The sequence below is a fragment of the Fundulus heteroclitus genome, chromosome 21, assembly GCF_011125445.2.
Source record: "Fundulus heteroclitus isolate FHET01 chromosome 21, MU-UCD_Fhet_4.1, whole genome shotgun sequence".
NCBI lineage: Eukaryota > Metazoa > Chordata > Actinopteri > Cyprinodontiformes > Fundulidae > Fundulus > Fundulus heteroclitus.
In genome coordinates, this window is record NC_046381.1 from 2,168,467 (window position 1) to 2,195,913 (window position 27,447).

At 38.1% G+C, this 27,447-nt stretch overlaps 1 protein-coding gene and 1 long non-coding RNA gene across 2 annotated transcripts in view; one reads left to right on the forward strand and one right to left on the reverse strand.

Moving 5' to 3' along the window:
• Nucleotides 1-25,711, forward strand: part of LOC110368966 — a 69,593-nt gene extending 43,882 nt beyond the window's left edge. Inside the window, exons 2-3 of the long non-coding RNA XR_004927428.1 lie at nucleotides 20,460-20,525; nucleotides 23,874-25,711. This is a non-coding gene — a long non-coding RNA (uncharacterized LOC110368966). The remainder of the gene's footprint in view (nucleotides 1-20,459; nucleotides 20,526-23,873) is intronic.
• The window catches only part of LOC118556860 (cadherin-12-like), a 118,182-nt gene that overhangs the window by 56,629 nt on the left and 34,106 nt on the right, over nucleotides 1-27,447 (reverse strand). The window lies entirely within an intron of this gene.

Consider the following 27,447-nt stretch of genomic DNA (forward strand, 5'->3'; position numbering starts at 1 on the left):
GAAACAGAAAGCTCAGCTTATATAAAGCCTCCATCAGAATAACATAGTTTTTTTATTGAATGGTACAGATTGGTAAAGAAGATATGAAAATACACAGTATAGCACATTTTATGATGCTACAATCTATCTATTGAAGACAAAAAATAATCCCAAGAGAAATGTTTATATTTTTCAAAATGTATCTATATACCAATATACTGTATTTATTTTATATCCCAATAAAACACGCATACACAGACTGATATGAATCCTCCTCTACTTGTGATACTTTCACAAGGAGGAAGATCAAAATAGTGATAAAGTGAAACAAAAACTGTAACCTTAAGCCTTGAAATGCTCAGAGATATTTCCTTTATTGAGATGTAGTCTTTAAGGGAAATAAATATTTGATATATTTATATTATACATTGTAAAGGAGATGTTCTGAATTTATTTGTTTTTCCCAAAGTCTGATTTGTTTGGAATGAAATATACTCTTCTTATGACAATATGGTTTAACTTATTAATTTATAAACCATGTATCATGAGGTTCTTAATCATGATTTAATTCATTCAGCACTAAATTTGCCTTAATAATCACGAACAAGAGCTGTGACCTGTAAACTCTTTGTGTGACAAAATTTTCATTGTCGTCTTTCCATTTGATTTGACAAAAAATGTGTTTTAACACTTCCCTGCAAGTGGTTTTGTATTATTTTCTTTCTAATAGGCTGTTAATTTCTTCAGTTTTATTAGGATATTGTCGCAATCTGGGACTTAAATGAAGGTATTTGTTTTTTCGTGTATTCTGGCTTTTTTGTCAAGTTTTTTATTTTCCTTCCCTAATGTCTGGCAATCTTCAGTTGGCATTGCTCTAGTTTTCTTATTTCACCTCCCGCTGCACATTCTCATTCAGTCTGCCTGCTTCTACTCACCGGGGTTTCCCAGCCTTTCCTGGTATGTAAGGGGATAGTAATAGCATATTTTTTTTTAGTCACATTTCAAAAAAAAAAAGAAAAAGGTGAAACCAGCATTTGCAAATAAACTCAGGTAAAATAATTTTCACAGGCTCAAGATTCTATTGTGCTGTGTATAAGGTCCTGACTGTGTTGTGAAATGAGGGTAAAGTCGGACATATTTAGAAAATAGAGGAGCCGCTTCTCAACTTGCTGTATTGATCAGTGTCTGCGCTGATCTTCTGATGTATTGAAATCTTAGTACACTTTTACAAGCAGGTGTAGGGAGAATAGTTATATAATTTTCAAATACAAATATTTACTCTTACAACAACAAAAAAACGGTTGTGTTGTGAAGGTCTGTGCAGTCCCATTTTCTGTTTGGTATTAATTCATCTCAAAAAGCCTACACAGTTCTGAGAAAAAGTATATACCCCCCAAAGATTTGTTTGAACTTCCTTAACGGGTTTTAACATCAAACATAATTTGAAAATAAATAAATAAATAAATAAATAAATAATGCTTGAATGTGTTTGCCACATTGATTGGCCATTATATATGGCTGAAAAAGCTACCCAAACCAACCACACCGCCTGATGTAGAAAAGTAATTACCCCCTTTAGATTCATAGACTAATGGCCATTTTATAGTGTAACTCTAGTAGCTGCAGACCGACCTGATTACTGTCTGACCTATAGATTCCACAAATTACTGAAATGGAACCTGTTTGACAAGATGCAGAGGGCTTAAAGATCCCTTTAAAACTGACACATCACACCTCAATACGACAGAAATTCAAGAGCAGATGAGAATGTCGTTGCCCCCTATTGATCTAGAAAAGGTTACAAAGCTATTTTTTAAACTGATGAACCTTACTGGGGGCATATTGACAGCTCATCCACAAAAACAAACCCAGAAGAATGTCTAAAGCACTGCAGGACTTGGGTTTCCAACTACTTGAAAAATAAATAGAGGACACTTTTTGGCCAGCCTTTGTCTTCGGCCCCGCTGACATGATGAATCTTTTCTACATTTTCTTCTTTGTATGAGATGATTTTGTAAACATTCAAACTTTAGACACACATTTTTGTTTATAAATGTGGATCTGTTCCTTTTTTTTTTTTTTTTTTTTTTTCAAGGAACACTTGGCAACCCTACGCAGGATTCACTGGTTGTTAGTTAATGATTCAACAGTTAGAGACTGGGCAAGAACAGCATCCATGGGATAATCCCAAAGCCCCTGCAGTCCCAAAAGAACACAGACCCATCTGATATCTGCCACTAAACACCTTGGTCACCTCCAAAGGTTTCAGGAAATTATTCCAATGACTGATGAGACAAAAGGGCGACATTTTGGGTGGTTTGCATCCTGTGACATCTCACGTAAAAACTAGTCAGCATTTCAGAAAAGAATAGGGTGGTTTTGCAGGACCTGGGCCAGTTTTTTTTGTTCTTTGTATCTAAAATAATGGAATTTCACTTGTTGCTCCTTTTTTAAGCTAAAGCTAACTTAGGTTATGCAGCAAGACAATAATCCACCCGTTTATGCAATGCAGGGTTTTGGGGGGTCAGATGCCTTTCTTTAGCAGTAAATGGGTGAGAGACAGGGTACACCATCTACAGTTTCCCAGTCTAAGGTTCAAAGCACTCCAGGAGTTCCTGCTCTGTGGTTAAAAAACAAAAACAAAGGTTTTGCATAAAGGTAGAGTTGGTGAATTTTCTAGAAGTTTCCCCAAGTCCATTTTTTTAATAACTATGCATGCGCTTCTGCTCCTCAGGGAGATTCCCTGAAAAAAATTTAAAAAAAATCTCCCAAATCCACTCTGGTCTTATTTCTACTGCGACTCTAAGCCATGTTCAAAGTATACGATGTGCACAGCAGAGCTACAATGAATAGCTAACCGCTAAGCTAAACTTTTACATGAACACTAGAAGTGAACATGCGCCGGCAGCAAGCGGATACCAACAAGGGACGAGCACGCATACCGGCGTAACGTGAGCGCGTCGGAATGATTGGCATGTGGGACAACCAGTAGATGAGGTGAGGGCAGGATCAATCCATTTTTTTTCTCAATAAATAATATACTAGACTACTGTCAGCATGGAAGGACCGTTTTACCCAGTATAACAAAGTGTTTCTGAACAGGATTACCAACTAAAGCTTTAAGTCCAACTGAAGCATGATCATTTTATGAAGGCTTTTCTCGCTTGAAAATCATTTAATGCGACTAATGTCACAGATGAATTCAGGCCGACTCCTTCCAGAATTGTTCATTTAAAGACCAGCTATCCCAAATGCTTGGGGGCAGTTTTTGATGCCGAGGGTGGTCCAACAAATTATTGGGCTTAGAGAGTAATTATCTTTTCGCTTAATACAAATCTTCATTTGAAAAAATGTGTTTTCTCAAGTTTTCTTGCTCCATTATCAAAGTGTGTGTGTGTGTGTGTGTGTGTGTGTGTGTGTGTGTGTGTAAATGGTGACAAAGGAGCAGATAATAAAATAATAAATCTTTAAGGGGACATAATTGTTCACAGTTCTATAATTGAGGCATAAACTGAATTGGAATTAGCTGGATTGCTTTGTACTGAATTTGAAAACAATTTGTGTTTAATTTGTGTATCATTAGGAATGAATCGATCCCTTTCATTGTGACCTACACCGAGGTGAGCTTTTACCCTTTTTTTCTTTCCACTCGAAATGACATTTGCGATCCAGTAATTATCATTAAAATAAACAACAGAACAGTCCAAAACACATAATTTAGTATTTATCTGCACAGATTAAATTATTGTTGCAATGTGAGCTTTCTATGATGACGTGAGCTGAGCCCACTGCAGTAAGGACTGTTAATCAGGTAAATCACAGGGAAGACGCCGTCTCCATACAGCTCAGGCAGGGGGAGACGGTAATAATGCTGAAAACCCCAAAGAAGCAAGTGGGAGGAGAATAAGTGTAGGTGTGAAACAACAAAGTAATGAAAATGGGAATATCATCACAGCTGGCCAGTCGAGCTGAATTATCACAATCGCAACTCATGTGTAGGTTAAAGCACGACCAAAGCCACAAACGGCGAAGAAAATTGCTTTAATTTTGGTCACATGTGATTATTGTTTACAGGGATTTGCTTTTTTTTTTTTTAATACAGAATCTAGAGCGTGTTTATATGCTATGAAATAGTTTTTAATTCTCCAACAGGATTTAACGCTTTTTTGTCGCAGAAGCCACAAGATTAAACATGTTATGACTTATTGTATTTGACTAACCGACTGTAGTGTATAAATGTAAACCGGACGGAGGATAATACAGGTTTTTCTAGATGGTGTTTGGCGCATATATTTCCAGACCCCACTATAACACTATAGAAAATCCCGTGCAGCCAATAATCACCTAATGAGTGAATGGTGTCCACCATTGTGTATCTAGCTGTGCCAAACTTCACAGCTTGGTACAGCTACAGACCTCCCAAGGCTCATAGTTAACCTGGAGAAAACTTAACTATTTAGACTTTTCTTTGACAAGGAGCTTGAACCCTGTGTCCTTTTTTCTTTCACTTTAACACAAACTAGAGCGTAATTGTAGTCTACCAAACAGAATCAGTGTAAAATACAGTGAAGTGTGTGGTCGTAACCCGTTCAAGGTATGTGACGTCTTTTGAGAAACACTAAATTACAATGAGAAATCCATCCCATCCCTTAATGAACTTGTTACTGGCGCTTTGTAAATTTTTTTTATTATAGCTTTATTTATATAAAAAAAGAGAAAATAAGAATCCAAGTCACCCTTTCACATTGACTTATTTCAAAGTCAAAGTCCCCATTGTCCCATACTTTATTGAACATTTTTGGCTGGATAAGAAAACTAATTAAAAAGTTATTTGACGGTTTGTCTCTTCTAGGAGAGTCAATCAATTTTGTACTTGTCCAAAACCATCTGTGTTCTTCTAAGGTTAAGAATTACTGCGGTTTGGCTACCAGCCCAGATCTACTTTGGAGGCTTTCCTGAAAGGAAGTTTTTGTCTTAAATATTATGATCTAAAGAAGATTAAACACTACTTTTCAACAATTATTTCAAACTGTTTGGATAAAAGCACATCTTTTTTTTGGTAATAAATCCACTGCATCATGGCAGACCTAAACACATTCTCGTAATGGTGACAAATGAAAACGAGTCCTGTTGCCAAGACCATTTGTGTGATAAATGCTCTTTGATGCTTCTTAAAGCGCAACGTCTGCAAAACAAGGATCTCTATACCGGGGGCTTTGCAGGGGTGCTTCGGTAGTTCTAGAGGAAACAAAATTGGAAGTACAGTTTTAAGGTACTTTAAGACAGAGAGTGATTGCCGCTGCTGCCTCCATTGTTTTCAGTGTAAACACAGCAGCAGAATTCATTGCGCTGAGAGGCAGGATGGCTGCACCTCCATTGGATATGTCTGGCTCTCTGCCCACTGCTGCTGACTTCATGATGGTTCAACTCCTTTTTAAAGGTTTGCTATCACCTCAAATAAACCCCTCTGCTTGATAGTGTTGCAGGTCTGCTCTGCCTCACCCCTGCCAGGCTCCGCAGTGCTCTACAGCTTTCTGTTTGCATGCAGGGGGTGAGTGGACTTCAATTCCTTTACCTGACCAGTTAAATTAAAGGCATTACTTCGCTGCTTCTAGGCTGGCAAGCCATGTGAAAAAGGCAGGACCCCCTACAACAACCTGTATCTGTAACATATTTAAATGTTGGATATGTAATGTCAATTTGAAAAAACACAGAATTTTAAGTAATATACTTTAACATCTGGCATGTACAAAACATAAATATAAATTCACTTCCCTTTTGTTCAAATGGATACAACCATATTTGCAGGAAAATGTTTCTATATATATATATATTTTTTTTTTGTAATTTGCACTTAAAATGTCTTCACTTAGAGCAAAGTGGAACCAAAGTCATTTATTTTTTTGAATGAGGCAACTTGGCGATTTAAATCTGACTCTGAACACGAATGGAAACTGAAGCAGAGGCGGACCCTGAAACACGACGGACCCAAAACATGCCTGTGTATATCCACCAAGGACTCATTCTGATTCTCTGGGCTGACTTGAAACGAGTTGCAGATGCAAAAGAAACCCTTCAAAGATTTCACAGCTGAAAGCGAGGAGTGGGGCAGACTTTCCTCAGAGTGATGTCAGAAACTGGTAGAAGGCTAAAAGAAGCTTCACCTCCAAGTTGTTTCAGCCATAGGTAACACTAGCTGGAATGGGGTTGGTTATTCCTGCCTTTTCTACAGTTAGAACACAGTTGTATTTTATCTATGGTTAATTTACACAAGGTTAAAAAGAGTTAGTCTTTGCTGTTTTTCATAGATAAATATTTCAGTGACCATTTCCTAATTAATAACTAACCATTTAATGGTAATTTAACTTTCACATGACTTTAGTTTGTTGACCTTTGATAATCAGCGGCTTCTTTGAGTGAAGTATCCCCTTAATTTGGAGATCTAGACGTTACATTCTGTGTTTTATCCAACAAGTCAAATACATTATTTAGGACACACACTACCAAAAAAAACCCCGAAAGAACAGTCCAATCTGGAGGTACGCAGATTGATTTTCAGAAATTGATTCAGTTGGATACGTCTCTGACAGGCACCAGAGGGCATTGCTAGTAGCATGTGTTACAGGCGGGTACTGGAGCATCCGTCAGTCAGTCAAAGCAATGTGTGAAGGTCATCAGGCACGAAGGATACATTATAGAGGTGTTGGACAGCATTTTTGGCACTTGATGTAGGTTAATAGGGCTACATTTTGTGTTTGCTGGAGGCCAGGTGGTATATTTGCACAGTTGCCCTGCGAGTGTGGTATACAGAAGTGTTGATGGTTCAATGAACGATTTTTTTTGGCATGTAAAAAAAACATCAAACAGCAACATTTATGGTACTTTCTCTTGCTGGACGTTCAGTAAAAATCAGACAAAGGCTAGGGGCATATGCTTTAATCCAGAAATTGGGATAATTTTGCTATTTGTTCACTTTAGAAAAACAAAACGCTGCCTGATTGAACAACTCACTACGCATTTTATGGACAACGTGTGTTAAAAAAAAGATTAAAATTGAGCAAAATTGTAATTGGTTGGTGATACATGGGGGGGGGGGGAATGACACCTAGCAATAAAAGGCTGATTGCAGATCAATTGGCGAGTGTAATAATTGCAAATCCCATGTATCTTTGAAACATCAGTCTAATCTCCTTACTTTCTATAACCAGAAATAGAAAATGCACACTTTGCAAAGAAAGATTCTACATTCAAAGGTCTGCAGCCGATATTCCAGTGTGCTAAGTGTATGTTCACCCAATAAGGAGGTGATTTAAATTAAAATACCTCATTAGACCTTAAAACTCAGGATCTACTGTACAAGCCAAAGGTTTGAGTATTACAGCACTTTCAATAAAACAGATTATGACTACTACTGTACATTGTTCCAGCAATATGTGCTTCCAGCTAAATATGACTCTCAATAAAATAAAAAAGGCCCTCGTCACTGTGTATTTTAATTACTTTCGTTTGAAATTTGTCCAAATGGTGATGTCTGAATTACTGTACACAACATTGAATTGGAAATGCCATAAGTGTAAAAGCTTTCGCGTTTGCCCAAATAGTCAATAGTCTGACGGACGGAATCTTTTGTTTTGATAGTTTTGCCTTTAGGTTTCCAGTGTCCCACAACCAGCAGTCAGTCATCTTTCATCTCATCCTTGACGTCAGAAGTTTTTGACAGAAACAAATTTCCACCGTCAGGAGACGCGCCTGATCTCGTAGTGAAGCAGTGAAAGACCGGCAGCTACTGAGATGAAATGAAACAGCACTGTTGCCCCAAGGCAGCTGTGGAGCACTGCTGGCGCACAGGCAACGGCTGTCATCCAGTCAGACCATCTTAAAGGCCGCTTTTACAACCGATTTTTGATCCGAGCTGCTTGAAAACTTTCTCCCTTAACCCATTAAGAATGGATACAGCGTTTCTACGCGTCTCCCTCTGAGTTGAACGAATGACCTTTCCGTGCTTCTCTCATATAAGCCTGTCATATCTTTTGTGGCTCACAGTCAGAGTTTTAATATTAGCCAATAAAAAGAGCAAAGTCAATAAAAAAAAGGCATGAATGCTGAGGATTTGATCTCTTAAATGGTTTTTACTGTATCTGATATGTCTTGTTTCCTCAAAGGCGGAGAAATTAAGTGGCGACTCAAAAGCTCGACTTTATCAGGATCATCCATTACTCTGTATGCACAGCTATGAGGTCCTCAGTGTCATCTAATCCTCATAAACAATATAATTGTTTTCTTTTTGCTTCAGAAGCAATTAAAATACCCAGAATTCATTTGTGTCCAGTCTTATTTTTGTGGTGTTCAGCAGCAATGTTTTGGTAAATCTGTCTACAAGAGGGTAAAGCACTCTGCTGGATGAATAAATTAATACCAAAGATGTTTTTTTTTGCTAGAAAAAAAAAAAAACATGTAAAAAGGGTGTAAAAGCTGCAGAGGCCAAAAGATTCTGATCAGGTGTACTGCCAGGCCACGAGATGACGTGATACGTGAGACTGGGTCCATGAAAGAGGGACAAGGGTTAAGTCCTAATTTTGTAACTTTTTGTACATGCTGTATAAAAGTGTCACAAATCACAAAGTGTGTTTGTTGCGTTTCTTAAGTGAATTGGTCTTGGTCTGACATCTTGAAGGACCACAGTGTTGAGAGTCCCGTCAAAGGTAATGCTGAGTCTATACTGACTTTATAATAAGCTTTCAGGAACAACAGATGTAAACAAGGTGATGCATATAAACAATCTATAAACGTACACTTAAAGAAAAAAAAAAGTGTAAATATGACATAAGAGTGATAAAGGATTAAACACGCTAAAACCGATTCAATTCAAGCCAGGTCAAACTAGATCTTGCTAACCTTGAAAGTCGAGGAATAAAATTGGCTTTAAGAAGGGTTTTAAAAGCAGGCAATGATGGAGTTTCTCAAATTGCAGAAGTTATTCCACAATTAGGGTTGCAAGCTGCAATAGAGAAGGTCCCGCCCCCTCTGACCTTCCTCCTAGATCTTGGTACCCACAGGAGATGCTGTTCAGTCAACTCATAGGACTGAGAAGGTACGTAGGGATGAAGAAGCTCAGAGAAGTACGTCTGAACAACATCAAGCTTACATTTTAAAAACAAAAATCAGAATTTTAAAGAGATCTCTAAAATGCATAGGCCAACCAGCGGACTGAGGCCAGAACAGGGGTGGCGTGTTCTGTTTTTTTTTTAGTTCCAGCTAATTTGAACCAGCTGCAGATGAGAGAGCAAGAACTCCAACAGAGTCCATTACAGTCATCTAAGCAGGATGAAATAAAAGCATGGATTACACTTTCAAAGAGTTGTCTGGACCGCAACGATTTCACTTGGAAGCTACTTGCCGCTGCTTCTGCTTTCCTGAATGGAATAAAGGTTGCACAAATTACTTTTGATAAGTCTCTAATTGTTGATCAAATGCATTCTCTATTAAATCATGTACTGAGCCTTTTGAAACCAAAGCGCTTGCTAACTTCAATGCTCTGTCAACTGGTTGTGAAAAATAGCTTTGAAATAGTCCTTTTTGTGTTTTCCCCTAACGAAACAAAGGTTTAAAGAGCCTGAGCGGTGTAAAATATACGATATATATGTATGTATGTATGTATGTATGTATGTGTGTATGTGTATATTGAATGATGAATGGGAAGCCACAAATCAAATGCTAATTTTAGAACCGTCAGCTAGCTTCAGTGTGTGAAATATACAGTATATTTTCCCTCAGAATGGATTAATGTCTTTTTTTTCTACTTTTTCGGTTTATTTGCAGTCTACCAGGTTCCCAAAATGCTGCTACACAAACAAGTCAAAAGCACCCGCAGCCTCTTCAATTCTAATTTATCCAAATCAAAGCAGTCGTGTGCTTACTGCACCTGGACAAAAGCATTATTTTAAATTCATAGACACCAAAATGTGGAAGGTTTAAACAAAAAAGTTAACACCAAACTATTTTTTTTTTCAAATACGTATTTGAAAGCATGAAGTTTATAGAATCCTATTAATAAATGATTAAAAAATTAACAAAAAATAATGTCTTTTACAACAAAAATGCATCCCTTTTTATTTGCTACTCTGTGAACAAAGTTAGTAATACATCATTTTTAGGGATCGTTTTTTTTTTTAAAAGGATATAAGACATGACATATTTCCGGTGAACACAATAAAATAAAATAAACGCTTTGAAATCTGATTTTTATACTGAACTATGTTCAGACATATCAATGTTATCAATATTTAATTTAATAAACCCTAGAAAATTTTTATTTTGACATATCTGAGCACATTTGACAAGCATAAATAAATGTTTTTGTCTAGCTAGGATTTTATTTTATTCTGGTTCCTATGAGAAGATTTGAAGTGAAAATATTTGCCAAAGTGTGACATTGCCAAAGATCATATTTTATATTTCATAATAAAAAAAACATTATTTTACCCCTTCAGATCTGACAGGATGCATGTTTTCTCACATGCCCCTGCATGATTAAAGTTTTTTTTCTCTTGATGAAATCACAGTGATGTTTACCTCAGAACTTTCATCTAAAATTTAGCAGACTTTTTTGCCATATTTTTATTGCATTTTCTACCAATGTGTTTATTATATTCAATGCAAAATAGTTTTTTTTCACTCTCTACATTAAAGTCTCCCAGTAAACGTGGACTATCAAATAAGGCAGGTTAGTTTAATCTGATCATTCCACAGTAATAGCTTTCTATCTTTTTTTAGGCAAATGCTTGCTGCTGCTGAATGGCGTGCAGTCTTAACATGCACAATAAACCTAAATAGGGAAAAAACTGGAATATAACGATTTGGTTGCAGGAAGCGGCAGTACGGGCTGGCAGGGGTGACTGAGAGCCTTCTGTTTGACAGAACTCATTATCTGAGCTGGTGGGGGAACCTAAGTGGCCACCTGGATACTTCCTGCATGTTCCTTCCAGCAAGCATTGAGAAGAATTAAGCGCATCAGTCAGTCTTCTTTTTGTGTGCCAGCATTCGGATTCTAATTTGCAGATCACTAGCCGGAATCTGTGGGTCCCTGTTGTAAAACAGAATGAGAAGGGGCTACAGTTCTGTTATGGGCCCTCCTATTCTCATTACCGTTTTCAAAACCACAATTCCTGCCAGGGAAAAAAAAAAAAAACAGGCCTTTTCCTGAATAATCGCCGTCCCACTAGTATGATGTCTTCCTGCAGATAAACCACCAGCACACTGCCAGGGACATGCCTAAAAAATAAAAAATCAGTAAACAACTTCAGGGCCGACTTCACCCCAGGGCTTGTTAGTTTGGATGTCTGAAACGCCGTCACCCTGCTTCAGTCCCCAGCACATTAAGGGGATAGCTCAGATTTTCAGAAATGTGGTCCTGTGAAGAGCCTGTGAGCAGTCAACGTGTCGCCAGTGGTGGATTACCTTTAGCATCTACCCTTTGATAAAACGGACAATAGTTTAATAGCTAACAGCTGCTCAGAGAAGTAAAATAATCACTGAAAAGATTTTCAACCTTAAGCATTTCATAGAGTATCATTGATTTATTGACTTTTTCAGATTGAGAGAGAGAGAGAGAGATCTATCTCAAGACATGGTATGTAGTTCTGTTGGCCATTCTTTGACCAGACATTAGCTAGAAACCTGATATTTTTTTGGCAAAATCAAGACAAATAAAATGATATAGTGTGAGTAATGTGTCTTGGCACAAGTGCAACCTTTTTTAGACAAACATGGCATCTTAGATCCTTTTCAGCCAGGGTACGAAAAAATTTCTCAGTACTAAATCAGTACTGTTAAAGCTTTTTAATGACTTGTTTTTAACAACTGATTCTGGCAGTTCAGCCATTTAAGTGCTTTTAGATCTTACTGCTGCTTTTGACACAGTTGACCACACTCTTGGACCGACTGAGGGACTGGGTGGGTGTCAGCGGGACTGCTCTGCGGTGGTTTAGGCCCTACCTGTCAGAGAGGTCTTTCTCTGTCAGGCTGGGGGACTCTACGTTATCGTCTGCCCCACGTTATTGTGGAGTCCCTCAGGGTTCTATCCTGGGACCTTTTGTTGTTTGCGGTGTACCTCCTTCCTCTCAAAGGGATTTTTACTAAATATGGTATAACGTACTATTTCAGACGATTGTCAAATTTATTTGCCAATTGCTAAAAAAAACAGCCACTGCCCCCTGACACCCCTACTCGACGTCAAAGCTTGGCTATCAAACATTGTGAAATAAAAATAAATATGGATAAAAATGCCATATCCAAGATTATTAAGGTATGTAGTAAAATCACAGGCGTCCAACAGAAAAACATGACTGAAATATACAAAGAGCAGGTAATTAGGAAGGCTGAGTCCATCTTGGATAATTACACCCATCTCCTACACAACCAATTTCAGTTTCTACCCTCTGGTTCCCGTTTTAAATATCCACCAGCCCGGACAAATGGATACAAACATTCCTTTCTTCCCTCTGCTGTCCAGCTGCTAAACGCTACCAGGAAAAGCAGATAGTCACACGTTGCATACATATAGGCCTTCGCTTTATTCATTCTCTGCGCTGCATATATTTATATATATTTATTCACCTTTTATATTTTATGTGTTTCTTGTGTTTTTATGTGTGAAGTGTGAATGTTTATTATTATTACTGCACAAAAATTGCCCATATTGGGACAAATAGAAGTTACTACTACTACTACTACTACTACTTATTGAGAGCAAGACAGAGGTGATGGTGTTTGGCAGTGCCATCTCTGACTTGGGACCTTTCAAGGATTTTGTACGTTTCAAAGTAACCAGCCTTGGTGTCACCATAGAAAGCGATTTTAAACTGAACGAACACATGAACAGCGTTTTAAAATTGTGTTTTTCTCATCTCCGTCTTTTATCTAAGGTAAAACCGTTTTCATCTTTTAACCTCTTTGAGCAGGTTTTACACTCTTATCAGAATCAGATATACTTTAATAATCCTAGAGGGAAATTACTGTCATTACTATTATTTCTAGCCGTCTGGACTACTACAATGCACTTTATTCAGACATTAGCCAAAGAGCTCTGTCCTGTTGGGGGCGACTGTGGCTTGGTGGGTTGAGTAGTCGTCTGGCAATCTGAGGGTTGTGGGTTCGATTCCAGCTTCCCCCTGCCACATGTTGATGTGCCCCTGGGCAAGGCACTTAACCACAAGTTGCCTACCGAGCTGCGTCTCGGTGTATAAATGTGTGTGCGTTAGTGAGAGCGACTGGGTGAATGTGGCTATAGTGTACAGTGCTTTGGGTGGTCAACAAGACTGGAAAAGCGCTATATAAGTTCAGTCCATTTACCATTTATCTGTCTGCAGTTAGTCCAAAACGCAGCGGCTCTTATTTTAACGGGGAAAAGAAAACATCAACACATTACACCAATTCCTGCGTCTTTGCACTGGCTCCCTGTTCGTTTTAGAATTGATTTTAAGATTTTATCGTTTGTGTTTAGAGCTTTGAAAGGGATTGCTCCACAATACGTCACCGGCCTCCTCCAGATTTACTTTCCGGCACGTGCTCTGAGGTCTGAGGGCCATCTTCAGTTAATAGTGCCTAAGATGAGGCTTAAAACCAGAGGCGACAGCGCCTTTTCTGTAGTTTGGAATACTTTGCACCTCCGTATATGAACAGCCTCCACAGTGGAGTGTTTTAGGTCTCGTCTTAAGATCCCCTTTTATTCTTTGGCTTTTAACACCGCATAGTTGTGTGGTCCTCTGTGTCATTCTTAGTTTATTTTTTGTTATGTACAGCACATTGGAAACTTTTTATGTTGTTAAATGTGCTATATAAATAAAGTGAATTCGACTGGATTGGATTGCAAGTAAGCTAATGAGTGCTCTAAACTCAACCCCAATTGAATAACTTTAAAGGAGCTATAAGTAAGATATTTGCAGTAAAATCAGCCTAAGTCATTGTCATTTGTCATCCGGGATGGAAATAACATTACCTTTAAACAATCGGTCCTCTCCATCAACAGTGACTTAGGCACCAGAAATAGAACAGAATACAACATAAGTAAAAATTCACAACAGCAACGCACAGTTTAAAAATGGCATATTAGATAGTTGTGATTGGCAAGCTGTTGTACCGATTTGAGCCACAAGGTGTCAGTGTTACTTATAGCTCCTTTAAGATCCTCCTTTTTTATTTTGAAACTGGTGTACATAAGATAAAAAAAAACATGCAACTGTGATATTACTGCTAAATATTGCTTTAAAGATTATGATTAACCCACATGCGCCTCACCATTTTCAATCTCCTCCCTCAAGAAATGGTCCCCATCACTGTATGTGCGCTTATCTTAGACATTACGCATTGACGGTGACAGCAGTGACAAAATGTATTATTACCATGCAAGTGAGACATTACACACATTGATATTGCATCACCAAAGAAAAACATACATGCTGTGCAGCTATGCTTTGAAAATGTTTGAATCAATGTCCACAGCTACTTAGCGATTCCCTGCTACTGATAGTCTTCTGAATAAAATATTTAGTTCTAAAGTGCGTATGCCAAAGTTTCATTCATTTCCTTTACACCATTTCAGACTCCCTCCAACAGTGTCATTGTGACATGCATTTCTAACCAACACTTATACTGTAACATCACTGTTTCAACAGAGCAAAGGCAATCATTTGCTCAAACCTTGCTTCCAAACAGAGTTTAAAACAACTAAAAGAGGATTCTTCTTTTTGCTTCTTTAAAAGGAGGATGGTTTCATGTGGATTGGGGGTAATCCTAAACTTCAAGCAAAAGTGAAACTTATTGGTGTCTTGCTTGTGAGTAGGATGACTCATGAGATGGATCGGTTGATCAGGGCATTTTCTGCAGCAATGCAAGCTCAGCTTTTATCTTTTGTGGTTTTAAGGCAGTGAACCAAAAAAAAAGGTTTCTCTACGTTTTGATTAGTCTGACCCCAATGGACTGAGACAGGATGGACAGGATTTGGGATAGTACGGTAATGCTTTTTTTTTTTTTTTTTTTTTTTTGACGTAATCAGGAATGCTGACTTTTTTTTTGGTCTTTTTTTTTTTTTTTTTTTTGGAAGTGATAGATTTTTGATCCATGAGTCACAATTAGACATGCTTGTTTTCTTTTACCCGTTTGAGCTGACTGATACCTGGGCCCTGTTTCAGGAAGCCGGGTTAGTGGATATTCAGAGTAACAAATATTCAGAAAGCTCAGAAGCCTTTACCCCGAGTCATATTATGACAAAAACTACTCCATGAAACAACGTCTGTCCGTAGCAGGGTTGTTTGGGAAAACTTTGAGTTGTTCCTCCTTTTTAGCTGAGATCTGGACAAGGACGTGTCAGAAAAGGGGTGTCCTTTTCTGGAGCGCAATACGTCACAGGAGAGGCTGATCAGACAATGATTAAACGTCTTATAATTTTTGGATTAATATATTTTCAAACACTGTCATTGATTTATCTCAATATTCTCAGCATGCACAACACAGCGAGGGGATGCTCTCAGTACTGAACAATTTCTTTGGTCTTCTCTTTGTTTTTATGCCAACAGCAGCTTTTTAATAGTTAACTTACAGTTTTATGTTGTTCCATAGTAAGAGACCCACAGGATTTTGAGGTTTCCGCCACACCCCCCCTTTTTGTGTTGAATGAGTGAAGTGTTAGAATCCAGCTTTGATTCTCCGTCAAATAAGTCTCATATCACTCATGCATTGACCTTTTCAGCAATTCTCTGCTGCTAACTCGCTTTTTTCAGCAGCAGCAACCCTGCTCAACTCAGGGTTCATAGGACACTGGGTTTAGTTACCTGACTGACATTACCTGTTCTGACACCAAAAATACTGAAGTATGACAGCGTGAGGTCGAACTACTCAGAGTAGCTGCTTTCTACTCAGGGTAGATCAGCCATTATTTCTGAAACGGGTCTAGGTTGCTAGAACTTCAAAACAAGGTAAAGAGAGATCCTGAAAAGTCCATCTGATCTTTATATATTATATATAATAATCTTTATTTGTCATTGCAACATACTTTCCAAGGAGTCTTTGCCATACATTCAACAAAAACGTGTTGAAAAGTTTTTACAAAAAACTGAACAAAAAGTCCCGTTGCCTCCAATTTAATCCTGTTTGCTGATATGTTCAAATAAGATGTGTCCTCTGCATTTAACCCATCCTGAAGGAAGCAGTGGAAGCGTGCAGATGTGCAGATTCTAGCGATTCAGTACTCAAAAGAATCGCCACTAGTTCAGGGTCTGCCCCAATGAGTAAACCCACTCTTCTAAGTTTAATGCAAACTGGGAACAACACTACTCTGAGCTACTTTCTCAGGAAGGGAGTCGTCAGCTGGGAATGCATGGGGATAGCCTGGAACAAGCTAGGGGGTGTCACAGGACAGAGCAATGTCAGGGTTTCCCTCCAAGACCTATTATCTCAGGGATCTTATCTGGGATGAGCGAAGATGTATGGGAGGAAGGTTAAATCCCAATTCAAATTCAAACCTTGGTTCAGTCACAGATTGATCTATGCTGATCTGTAAAAAAATGGGTATTCCCAGTAAAATGGAAATCATTTCTTAGAATAAAAAGGCCTTTAGAGCTTTTGCAGCTATATTGTAAGAAACCATATAATAGACGTAAGGTATAGGTTTCATCAGTCGCCTTTACTCCGGTAAGGAAAGCCTTTCATCATTGATTCCACTGAGATGGCATATCACCTTGACTATAATCTTGTGATGATAAAAAATAAATTAGCTGGGTGTCCTACTGAACGAAGGCTGCCTCTGTGCTAGAAATTGAACTTTTCCCCCGCTGAAGATATGGAAAGCTTAGCTTTAGAGACAAAACTGGCCCGAGGCAATAAAGAAAACCCACACTGGCTCAGCGCTCCCCAGAGTGAACATGTCTGAATCCCCTGCCAACAAAATCTATGATGCAATAGATTTTGTTACAATGAAAGGTTGTAATTAAAGGCCGTGATCTGACTGTTAAACCTTCTCGGGGAATCTCAACACCTGAAGATCATAGGTGCACGCTCGTTGAAAAAGATGAAAAATTGTTCTTCCAAGTGGTGGAAAAGAGCAGAACGGACAACGGGGTCCTGCTGTTTGAATCAGAGCTGCTGCTGTTCTCAGACTCATGGAGAATGGATGTACGCACCACTAAAAAGCGTCACTGCAGAGACCTGTCAGAAGTCTGCCTGATGGAAAAGCAACAAGCCAAATTGAACTTTGCCTCACCTGCTTTTACTGACTTTGCAGCGAAAGCTCAGACAACGCCTCAGCTCCCGCCGCTTCGGTTTGGCAACGAAAGACACGGAGGCTGAGTTTTGAACCCTGTTGCTGTGTTACGGGGCATGCCAATAAATTCTGCTGAAGGCAGCGCAAAGCGGTGACGGATAAGGTTATAGCGGGAGCGAGATTGTGACGAGACGTATCAGGGAAGTGGTCAATATGGATATGCTCTAATGGAGAACGACGGCGATCTCTGAAAACTGCCTAATCTAATGCTTCTGCGGGAAGATTTACAGCACTGTGGGACATTAAATCACATTACTCCAGTAAACATCGATAACTTACAACCTTGAAATATTTTGTTCTAAGATTAAAAAAAAAAATATTATGAGCGATCAGGTGTATTTAAAGGGGGGAAAAAAAGGAAACTTTTCCAAGTTCATGTGGTTCATGTTGATTTCTATTATCCTACAGCCAAGTACTGATATGACAAATGATCTGAAAAATGAGCAATACACACAATGAAATATCAAATCATCAACGACCTTAAATGCTGTGAATTACATTGTTAACGAGAAGCTGTGGTTGACACTTAATTATGCTTTGTTTGTAAATGGATAATACGTTTGCCATCCATGTCAGGAACCTTTGTTTGAGTCATTATTTCAAAAATGTGTCTTAACTTTGATATTGCAATTTAGATTGCTTTGGCAACACACGAAATGCTCAGAAACAAACGAGTGCCTTAACATTGCTTCAATCTAAAATGTAATATATATGTTCTATAACTGCTTGTCTAGTTTTTTTTTCTTTTCTATCTGTAGCAATGTCTGCTGTTTAAAGACGGGGTCTTTGGTAAATGGAGTGCTTGTCAAAATCCAGTAGAAGCAAGAGCTCAGTTTTGGTGACAGAACTAACACTGTTTATATAACACCGTTCCAAAATATAAAAGTATGTTCGTGGAATTGCGTTTTCATTTTAGAAAACATGATGATAAACTGTACAACAATAAGTATGAAGTCTGACAGAGAGTGGTGCCTTCAGAGGTCACCAAACCAATACACAAAGTCCACCGGTGAGTATTTTATTCTGAGTCATGAAGACCGAGACACAGACAACACAGGTGTGGATAAAGTTCTCTTGGAAAAACAGTATCACAAGTTTTAAGCATCTCATGGACTACCCTACAACTCTACATGGGGAAAATGGAGTAAAATGCTAAACTACCAAGACATGGAGAGCATCACAAACAGCCTCAAGTGCACGTTGGATGAGGTTTTCTGCTGGAAACTTTAAAGCCCAATACATCCAGAGTCCTGATACACCCCAATTAGAAAACCCTTTCAGATGATGCGTTAATTATGCATAATTACATTTATTTTAACTATTTGAGCCCATATCTATATATTTGTCAGTATCTGACAGTTGGGGAACTTATTAGAAATGTTCTGAATTAGATGAAGAGAATTAAAGTAATAATTTTTGGACCAATAGAGGAGAGATCAAAAGTTAGCACACAGCTTCAGCTGCTTCAGCTAGAAACCACTGATCAGTTCCGAAATCTGGGTGTTGTGATGGACTCAGACCTGAACCTCCAAAAGCATCTGAAGACAATTACAAGGTCGGCTTTCTATCACCTGAGGAACATTTCCAGGATTAAAGGATTGATGTCTCAGCAGGATCTGGAAAAACTAATCCATGTGTTTATTTTTAGTCGAATTGATTACTGCAACGGTGTTTTCACAGGTCTGCCTAAAAAGTGGATCAGACAGCTGCAGCTGATCCAGAACCCCGCGTCCTCACTAAGACTAAGAAAGTAGAGAACATCACCCCAGTTCTAAAGTCCTTCCACTGGCTCCCTGTATCTCAGAGAATAGACTTTAAAATCCTTCTGTTAGTCTATAAATCCCTAAATGGCTTAGCACCTAAATACATCACAGACTTGTTATCAGTGCATCAACCCTCCAGACCACTAAGGTCTTCTGGCTCCAGCCTGCTCTGCAGAACCAGAACCAGAACCAAACATGGAGAAGCAGCATTTAGTTCCTATGCCCCACTTATCTGGAACAAACTTCCAGAAAACTGTAAAAATGCTGAAAGCCTAAGTTCCTTTAAATCAAGATTAAAAATTAATTTGTTTAGGACTGCCTTCGACTGCACTAGTTAAACAGTCGAATGCAATTATTTTATTTATTTTTAATCCAACTGCGTTTTCCCACTTACTTTTTTTCTGCTTTATTTTCTGTATTTTAATCATGTAAAACACTTTGCATTTTCTGTGTACTGAATTGTGCTATATAAATAAATTTGCCTTGCCTTGCCAAAAAATTTGCTCTTACGCTGAGGGGTTAATTTGAGGAAAGTAAGATCAAATACTGTTACCATAGCGCCCCCCCCCCCCCAAAAAAAAATAAAAAAAAATAAAAGAGCATTTATACACTTTTCCCTTTTTGTGGCTTTTTTTCTGTTGTTTTGCTCCACAGTGGAAATGGTGTATTGACAAGTTTTCGCATTACTTTTTGTGGCCTCCATCTGTCATTTTAACAGCTGAACTGTAATCAAAATCCGGTGGATATACTGCAAGTTGAACCTCTTTAATCACAGCCGAATGGCTTTTGCCCATTATGGCTGTTTCCTTATTCTAATTACCCTGATTTAATAAGTGCATTTGCTTGCAGTGACAGACACGCATCCCAAACTGTTATGACTGTCATTACCCGGCTGCGGCATTTTTCAGCCAACGCAGTTCCCATTTTTGCTTAATTAGACATTGCTAAATGTTAACAGATAAAGCTTGGGTGAGCAAGTCGGTCTGCGTTCAGATTTACACCCAAGCTGAGCAGATGGCAATAAATTAGAGATGAGAGAGAGACAGAGAGAAAAGAAATGATGTGAACAAAAGATAACTCAGCCGGTCCTACTTCTCTTGCATAACATAACGGGGTTGTTGTTTTTTTTCTAATCAACAATTGTGAAGGCAGAGCATGCCTTCCCTTCTCCAGTTTCCCTCTGCAGTTTATTTATTTTCCATGGTGTTCCGATTACGCACTAAACTTAAAACTATTGTGGGGGGCTTTGGTAATGTTGCTTTTTGTATTCAACCTCCGGATCAAACGGTTTTCGTCCAGGAGCCGTCTTCAAAGCAAACGCTGTTGCTCAATTGAACTTATCTACCCATTGCATCAAAAAAAGATAACTAACCTTTCTCACAAAAGTGTCTCCTCTGATTAAGGTGAAGGAAAGCTCTGAAGATGTGCCCTGAATACGTTTGTCCAGCTGTTGGATTTGAGTAACAAAGGTAAAGTTTTGATTTTCTGCAGTAGGATTGTGTTTACCTGGTATTAGCAGAAGAAAGCTGCAGTGACCCGTTTGTAGACGCTTAAAGGCTACAGTCAAGCTAACAGGTAAATAAAGCTGGGTTTCTTCAACTGTTTAGAATTACTTTTATTAATCTAAATTGCATTGCCTTACAAAAGTCATTTTTTTTTTTTTTGTTCATCAATTTTTTCATTTTTTTTTAACAAATTATACATTTTTGGTACAAGATGAAAAGCAATGGAGTCACTTTAAGTTGGGTTAGTGACTCTGTCCAGCTATAGTTACCATCATGAAAGACTTCAAGGTGGTATTAAGGCCCATTTTGTGAATCCAATCCAACTTTATTTCTAAAGCACTTTAAATTACCAAAGGGACCAAAGTGCTGTACATAATAACATAAAACATTTTAAACATTAAAATGCTATAGTAAGAAAAAAAAACATAAAAAACAGAAAGGGGATATAATTTAACTGTATTAGCGGCCACACAGTAAAAGTCTAATAACATCAGCAGAAGCTAACATCAACTTCTCACATGGTGTCAAAGGCCAAGGCAGAGAAATGAGTTTTAAGAAGAGATTTAAAATCCGACAATGATGAAGCCCATCTGATGTTCAGTGGTAGCTCATTCCATATTTCAGGACATGTGGGGCGGTGGTCAGTTATACCCACCAAGCAAGCCAGGTACAGCCCCACATCAGCTGATCTGTACAAGGGCAAGCTGGTCCCTGTTGCTCTAGTCATGTGCATTCATGTAAAAAGTAAAAGCAAGATTTAAAATTATTTTGAATGTGTGCAAAGCAATGAGGCATGTTAATTGAATCTTTAACATTTGTTCGGCCAAAGACAGGATCGCTACCCGGCGTTTGATATTTTTGTTTTAAAAAGAACAGTACGACGCCCCCCCTGTTGTCCTGCATTACCAGCATTGATTCTGAAAGCTCACCGCTACGCAGGATATTTCTGTCTCCACCTGTGATTTAAGAATGGCTGGAGGCATCTCAGAGGCAGGTAGTGTTTGGAGATTTTTTTTTTGGCAGAAATAATTTGCAACATAGGCTCTGGCCTATTTTCTGGATGGAGCTGCTGATGGAGCTGTTTCTACCACTGACTGTATTCTTTAAGTGGAAAGTACTCCTGACACAATGCTTTTTTTGTGAAGAAATCTGTTTCTGAGACGGAGCTGTTGACAGAACTATGGCGACCGTTGACTCCTAAAATGTTCATTGTTTTGCTTTCCTATTAAAGTTGTTACTGGTACAGTACTTCTGTCTGTATGTGACTGTTTATCCTGAACAGAGACACCTCTTCTTTCCCTTTTTATAGGGAAATATGGATCAGTGTTTCTCTTAAACTGTCTCTCTTTCCTTGACAGGGCCACTGTTGTTCTTGTCACATGTTTTTGTTTAATTCTATAGAAAACAATTTCTTACCAATAGAAAGTACTCCTCCCCAGGTGCCTTTGTGGTTAACTTTTGAAGGCTATCCACTCTCTCAACCCCTCAGCTTCAGTCAGCCGCTCATACTCAGCCCGGTTCTGCTGGAGTTTTTCTCCTGTTAAAAGGGAGTGGTTTTTCTCCACTGTTGCCACATGCTTGACTTGTTTTAATCAATAAAGCTTTCATAAATACATTTTTAGCAACGGGCAAAAGAGAAACTGAATTTCACTGTATTATAGTTTAGTTTAGATAGGACTTTATCAATTAGATCTGTCTGTGGATCATATAGGAATACATTTCTTTGGACCGCCCATTACTAAGGGGTGGACCTGTTTCGGTTGAATTTGCATCTAAGCCATTACAAGGCCTTTGTTTTGGGGAGTAGTATAAAGCTTGGTACTGCACATTACTCCAGACTTTTTGAATTGAGAAAGCTTCCTGGAGAGGAAGCAAAACGTCTTCAACTACAGAAAATAAGTCCAGTTGTTTTGTTTTTCCTCTTTTTTTTTTTTTTTGCAATTTTTTTTGAACCAAATTTTATTTTATATGAATGCATAAGTATTGAACCTCTTGCGTTGTGTCCGGAGTTGAAATTGGATTTGAATTGGTGGTGTATAACTAAACAGAATAGTATCAATTTATCCAGCATGTATAATGTATCAGTGCTAAAAGCTGACAAGTCCCTAGAAGTTGACATGAAAATGATGGTAAAGTGCATCAACTGGATTTCGTAAAAGCTTCATAACAAAGCCAAAATGGTTCAGCAAGTGTCTCTTCAAACAGAAAATACAACCTCTGATTCAGATGCTGCTGCGGTACATTCAAGCTGAATTTCTTCCGTCCGGCTATTCCTCTGATATGTTTCTTGCTTTTTCCTCTGCATTCGCCCTGACTGCGGCCACCCAAAGAACACCTTATCATTTGATTATCCGAGACACTTCGCAAAGATTGTGCATGCACAGAGGGCTGGTGCTGCCTAATTATGTGTCTGTGATGGCGTGCAGCTGACATTTTTTATTTTTTTTTTCCGACTGGAGGATGGCGAAGAACCGAAAACAAATTAGACCCACTTGGTATGCGCTATTGGCAAACAATGTGAGGCTCATGAATATGAAAATCAGCACTTGATATTGTTTGTGGTAAATACCACATGTGAATGGAAAGGGATGCATTAAGCATTTGGGGTCACATTTCCAACTTTTGCTATTTGAAATTATTAAATGACGACTTAAAATTTACAATGATCAAAGTAAAACAAATGGTTCGGCTAATTGATTTATTTATCATCCCCTTTTTTGTCCCCTGTGGAGCCCAGATGTTATTGTTTTAAACATGATAGATTGGGATTCTGCTGTACATATTTCCAAACAGATCCAGCCTAAGTGTTTAACTGAACAATTTTATTCAAAATACATGCACATTAGTCGTTTTTTTTTTTTTTTTTTTTTTTTTTCCAGAACAAGATTCATCGCTGTGGTCTTTCTATTACCACAGTAATCTAAATGCAAATTTTAACTGTCCCTTTTTTTTTCCCACCAAGATGACGCTTCTGGCACAGCATGAGTGCAGGAATTGAGACGTTTCCCTGCTCCCATTCTAGCTCCGTTACATGAAAATTTAACTCAAGATAAAACCTGCTTACAATTGTGATGTTTGTAAAAAAAAAAAAAAAACAGAAAAAAGAAAAGGAAAAGTGGAACGCTCCGTAATTGAATAAGAATAATGCCATTTAGAATTTGAAGATTTTCAAGGAGCACTGACTTCTGGACGTACTAATGATGCAAATAGGTTGCCGTTTTTGAATAAACCTGTAATTTCAATCCACGCGGATTAGATTAAACTGCAGAGTTTCTTTTCCCTCAGTAAATGACACTTTCTTTGCATTCTTAGTTTAGAAACCCAGCATGATTCCCCCAGCTGTCCTGCGTACACTGATATGGATTGGTGGCAGTGAAAAGGCTTTATCACTCCTGCTTCCCTTCCTGCCCCATCATCAATTTTCCCTGCATGGGTATAGTCCTGAGTGACACCTGGTGAGTTGCTTTCTCCTATCGCCTCCTCCCTTGGCACTGTAAATACATCCACAGCGTAGGAGCCAGTTGTGCCTGTCCTCGTGATGTAATTTTAAACCTGTGTGCTGGTGGTCTAATGTACCAATAACCTTCCTCTGCACATTGCTGCGTAGCCGTTCTCTGTGGCTGTGTAGATAGCCTTTTCTTATCTTAAACTGTGAATTAGAGCAGTGATGTCTCTGGAATATCTGCAAACATATGGGGTCAACTCACCAAGTTAAATGAAAGTGAGAAAATGTTTATAATCCCTTCTGGGCACCCTATTTCATTATCTATGTAAATGTATATCTTCAAGGGACGTGAGCTGGACCTCACACCTAGACACTGTTTGGAAGAAAGCCCAGCAGAGACTGTCCCTCCTGCGGCAACTAAAGGAGTACAAACTCCTACAGCAGCTGCTGGTCAACTTCTGCACTGCCATCAATCAGTCTGCTTGTGCACATCCATCACTGTGGGTTTTGGCTCATCCTCAAAACATGGACAGATCCAAACGGTCTGCAGAGAGCATCAGAGGGGGCTAACCTATCCAGGACTCGTAGAGGTCTCGGGTCAGGAAAAAGGCTAGCTAACATCTCTGCAGACCCCACATATTCTGGACGTAAACTATTTAAACTTTTCCCTTCAGATTGGAGCTACAGAGCACAGTGTAAAGAAACAACTAAACAAAAAAAACAGCTGCCTAAGAAAGGGTTGCTTCCCACAAACTGTGAGTCTGGTGATCACCTAACAGAGTGGCAAGAACGATGACCATGCATTTGTTTTTGCATCGATCCAACAATAATATGCTTTTATTTGCCCTTTTTATTATTATATTATTTCTTTATTTAAAATATTTTAAAAAAAATTGTGAAGCCAAGCATGGTGATTTAACCTGACATTGAAAGCTTGTGTTATGATTGACGTTTAATTCATTTATGTTGGGTCCTAAAAAAAGAAGAAAAAAATAAAAATCTCTTTTAGGATTGGATATTTCGTCGTAAACATTGTTGATGTTTTTCTTCTGCCATGTCTCATTTTAATGTGTCAGATCAAAGTCCAGACTTTGGCCAAGCAACTCCTAAGCCTTCATTTGTTTCTTCATTTTTATTTTACTAATTTAGAGATTGACTTGCTGGTGCTTTGGATCAATGTCCTGCTGCGTAACTCAAGTGTACTTGAACATGTTTTCTGTTAAAGAGCAGAATTCATGGCTCTGCCAATCACAGAGATTTCCCCTGGTCCTAAAGCAGCCTGAACCATCAAACCACCATCACCATCTTGGACTTTTTCTTATTCTAAAATGCGATTAGTTTTATTTGTGTTGTAACAAAACACACACCTTCTTAAAAGTTCCATTCATTTCTTTTTAGTCAGCAATATATTTTCAAAGAAGTCGTGGGGATCATCAAGCTGCTGTTTTGGCAAATGTGAGGCGGGCATTTGTGTTCCTTTTTTCTCTGTGTTAGTTTTGGCCTTGAAACTCTCCCATTGACCCAGGACGAGGGGATAATCTGTCTTGTTGCACTGCCAGTGTAACAAGAGCAAGTGGAAAATTTGCTTAATGCCTTTCCTTAGCACTGTATATGGACTGAACTGAAGTATTATTCAATAAATACAGATTTATTCTGAATGTTTATGATTTGTTTAACCTTTGCACCTTTTGAAAAATAAATAAATAATAGCTTTCCCTTTAAATGTTGTTGCGCTTTATAATTATTGCTACAGGTTATCAACATCTGCTCATAGAAAAAGGGAAATGTAATGAAGACGGGCTAACAGCTAGGTGGACATTTGTTGAAGACTAAGATTGTAGGAGACATCTACACAGCAGAATGTGAGATTCAGGCTGATTTTTTTAATAGTTTTGCAATCACAACATCATGGAGACCAAGACTGAGCATGACAACCTTTAGGTTAATATGTTTAAAGCTAACCTAGGCTAAACAAGCATAGCTTTGCTTTTCTTCCGGCTAATTTTGCTTCTTTTTTTAAATTGGGATAACAAGACACAATAAAGATTAATCCAGAGGATTTACAGCTGCAAATGCAAACAAAGCATGTAGACCTAAAATGGCTAAATACAAAATGAGTGATGTAATCCAGGCGGATGTGAAAGCGGTGCCTGAAATCCAACATCAAAGTTTGTGTTGGTCTGCTGCATAGTCTGCACCTCTCTATCCTGAATCTGTAGAGCATTTCTGTGCTAAAACCCAAAGCACTGAGAGAAATGTTGGGGACTGGTAGAAAATATAATAAATAAACAAAATACATACATGAATGATAAGTAAAAGCCAAGTGAAGAAGAAAGATGGTCAGAAATGTCTTTATAAATACTTGGTATGTTAAGTAAGATAGTAAAACAGGTTTAGAGAAGTTTATTTCAAACTTCTCTAAACTTTAACATTCATGAAATAGCAAACTTACTTGTATCTTAATTCCTTAGACCCCTAAAGTCTGGTTTTGTGCAAGCTTTTCTTTTCCTTTCCTCAGTTAAAACAGCCGAGGTTGCAACAACCCTTCACCAACTTCAAGTTGGTCAAAAGTTGTCTTTCTTGTCACATTTAATTCTGTGTGGTAACAGTTTGAGTATTTGTTAAAAAGGTTACATCAAACTTCCAATCCAAGTGGGCACAACTTTGGCCTTTTTTTTTTTTAAATATCCTTTATCAAGACAGAAAAAAAAAACACACTTTTCTCTTAAAGGACAATTTCTATGGTTTTCCTGCTACTGCAGCTAAGCTACTGGCACTTGATAAGTTCTTCATGGAATACCTCTTATATAATATCCAAACTATGCCTTCAAGCAGTGAAAAATATTTTGATCTTGGGAAAGTCAGGAGTTATCTTAAAGGTCAAAGCAATTCGCCAGATATTGACCCAATTCTGACAAAACTGAGCTGAATTCTTCTGAGAGTCAAAGCAGCAAGAAAAAAAGAAAGAAAGAATTTACCCTCCATTTTCTATTTATAATTTAAAAGGTTCAGGATTTAAAAGCGTGTATATGGAACATGTGGGCTTTTTTTTCTATTGTTAATGAAGAGACTTTAAAAAAATCTAAAAGCAAAGTTGTAAAAAAAAATTTTTCTCAAGGCTACCAATAAAAACCTTTACTCTTTTCCATCAGCTGTTTAGTTTTCATTTGATATACGAAGACACAATGTATAAATCATTTGATCTACTGAATGCTAACACTGCCGCAATTCAATAAATAAGTGAAATACAATAAATTAAAACAAGTCTAACATTTAACATTTACAATCCCTTCTGGGGCAAGGTTTTCCCAGAGGAAGCAATATATATATATATATATATATATATATATATATATATATATATATATATATATATATATATATATATATATATATATATATATATATATTAGGGCTGGGCAACGATTAAAATATTTAATC